General features: G+C 57.9%; 1 protein-coding gene across 6 annotated transcripts in view; it reads left to right on the top strand.

Moving 5' to 3' along the window:
• Positions 1-2,316, top strand: part of FAM163B (family with sequence similarity 163 member B) — a 100,111-nt gene that overhangs the window by 46,108 nt on the left and 51,687 nt on the right. For 3 of the 6 annotated variants that reach the window (XM_025211301.1, XM_006029777.2, XM_006029776.3), the window contains one exon: positions 843-931. The gene's annotated coding sequence lies outside the window, so the exon portion shown is untranslated. Of the gene's footprint in view, positions 1-21; positions 66-415; positions 449-488; positions 653-842; positions 932-2,316 lie in introns of those variants that run through there. The other 3 variants (XM_006029775.2, XM_006029774.2, XM_006029773.2) reach the window with 3 other exon arrangements.

The raw sequence follows: 2,316 nt of genomic DNA on the forward strand, positions 1-2,316 counted from the left end.
GTTCAGCAGCAGGGAGATTAACTTGCACTGAAACGAGTCTTCACAAACATCCGTCATGATAAAAGGTGCATCGGCAGCAGTAATGAAACCTGTGGAAAAGCCATTTTGTGCATGGAGCACTAGAGCTTGATAAGAAGGAAAAACTCCGCTTTTAATTACAAAAAAAGGTGTTGGGTTTTCTTAGTGTGAGATTATTCTGGGAACTGGGATTCAAGCTGACTTCTTTCTTCCACCGTACCATAAAGGCTCCTCAGGCCCAACTGTGCCCCAGGTAACACCTGGGCCTTCCCCTGGCCTTCAGATGAGGCTCTAGCCGCCCTGGCTCAGCACAGGTGGAAGTGATTGGCCTGGTAATTACTAATTAGTCAATGATTCTTTAAATGCATAAAGTGACAGGGCACCTGGGTCCCTTTCCTACAGTTCTGCTGGGAAAACAGGAGTTTTGAGGGTAACAAATACCTTTCCATGAACTCAGCTCTACCCAGAGGTCTAGTCTACTTGGGTTTTCTACCAATGTACCTACTGCAGTCATAGCCACAAATCTCTCCATTAAAAAACAGGGCAAGGCTACAGCTATGCTCCTTCTAGGGAGCAGAATTTGGTCTCTTCCCCAAACTGGAGCAGCAGTACCAGCATGTGCACACCCTCCCTGGTACAGCCCCACACTAGCAGTGTTCAGGGGTGGACCCAGGGGGATGCACTCACACCCCACTTTGATGCCTGCTGTACCCAAAGCTTAAACCCAACTGCCCAACTTGTGGCAGCATTTCTAGTCAGATGGTGGTGTTCATTGACCTCATGGCTCCTTATCATCTACCTGATCTCTTCTCTCCATGCCACAGGTGTTAATCACCCTCTGGACTCCTCAACAGCCTTGTGTTCCACCGCTCGAGCCAGCCTTCATCCTACCCATGCCACGCTACTGTTTCTGGTAAGAAAGTTTCTATTTCCTAGCCTCTCAGCTTGTTTTTAACTTTTTCCAAGGAAGTTTTCTTTGTCCTTGTTTCCATCCGAACCTGAATCCTGCAGCCCTCTACCTCTAGCATATTAGGAAAGCTCCTGGCTCCTTTATAACCAGAGAAAAACATGTGTTGTGTTACATGGGGTGCTGCCCTTCACCTTCTGCACCCCCTTTGTCCAAACCCCGGCTCTGTGAGCAGAGCTGAATGCCTCAGCCCAGCGCCTGTGTGAGGAGGACTAATGCCCCCGAGGATGAGCTCTGGGAGGAGAGCCCGTCCCAGCACCTGTGTAAGGAGGGCTCCTGCCCCAGGGGCTGGGGCTCTGCAATGAGGGCTCATCCCCATGCCAGGACCTGTATAAGGTGAGCTAGTGCCCCAGAGGCTGGGGCTGTGTGTGGAGGGCTTGTGCCCATCCCAGGACCTGTGTTAGGAGGGCTTGTGCCCCGAGGGCTGGGGCTGTGTGAGGAGGGCTCATGCCCATCCCAGGACCTGTGTAAGTGGAGAGCTAATGCCCTGGGGGCTGGGGCTGTGTGTGGAGGGCTCGTGCCCCAGGGGATGAGCTCTCTGAGGAGGACTCATACCCATCCCAGCACCTGTGCAAGGAGGGCTTGTGCCCCAGGGGCTGGGGCTTATGTCAATCCCAGGACCAGTGCAAGGGGGGCTAATGCCCTGGGGGCTGGGGCTGTGTGGAGGGCTCGTGCCCATGCCAGCACCAGTGCCAGGCAGGTTGATGCCCCGGGGCTGGGGCTGTGCGTGGAGGCTCGTGCCCATGCCAGCACCAGTGCCAGGTGGGTTGATGCCCTGGGGCTAGGGCTGCGCAGGGAGGCTCATGTCTATCCCAGCACCAGTGCCAGACGGGTTGATGCCCCGGGGCTGGGGCTGTGCGGGGAGGCTCGTGCCCATGCCAACACCAGTGCAAAGCGGGTTGATGCTCCAGGGCTGGGGCTGGGGCTGTGCGAGGAGGCTCGTGCCCATCCCAGCACCAGTGCCAGGCAGGTTGATGCCTTGGGGCTGGGGCTGTGTGTGGAGGCTTATGCCTATCCTGGGACTGGGGCTGTGCAAGGAGGCTCGTGCCCATGCCAGCACCAGTGCAAAGCGGGTTGATGCCCCAGGGCTGTGCGAGGAGGTTCATGCCCATCCCAGGACCAGTGCAAGGCAGGTTGATGCCCCGGGGCTGGGGCTGTGCGTGGAAGCTCATGCCTATCCCGGGGCTGGGGGCTGCGCAGGGAGGCTCGTGCCCATGCCAGCACCAGTGCCAGGCGGGTTGATGCCCTGGGGCCGGGCTGCGCGGGGAGGCTGGTGGCGGGGCCGCGCTGCAGCAGGCGCGGCGCTGCGCTGCGCTGCGCTGCTCGGGGCC

This window comes from Alligator sinensis, unplaced genomic scaffold, assembly GCF_000455745.1.
Source record: "Alligator sinensis unplaced genomic scaffold, ASM45574v1 scaffold829_1, whole genome shotgun sequence".
NCBI classification, from domain to species: Eukaryota; Metazoa; Chordata; order Crocodylia; family Alligatoridae; genus Alligator; species Alligator sinensis.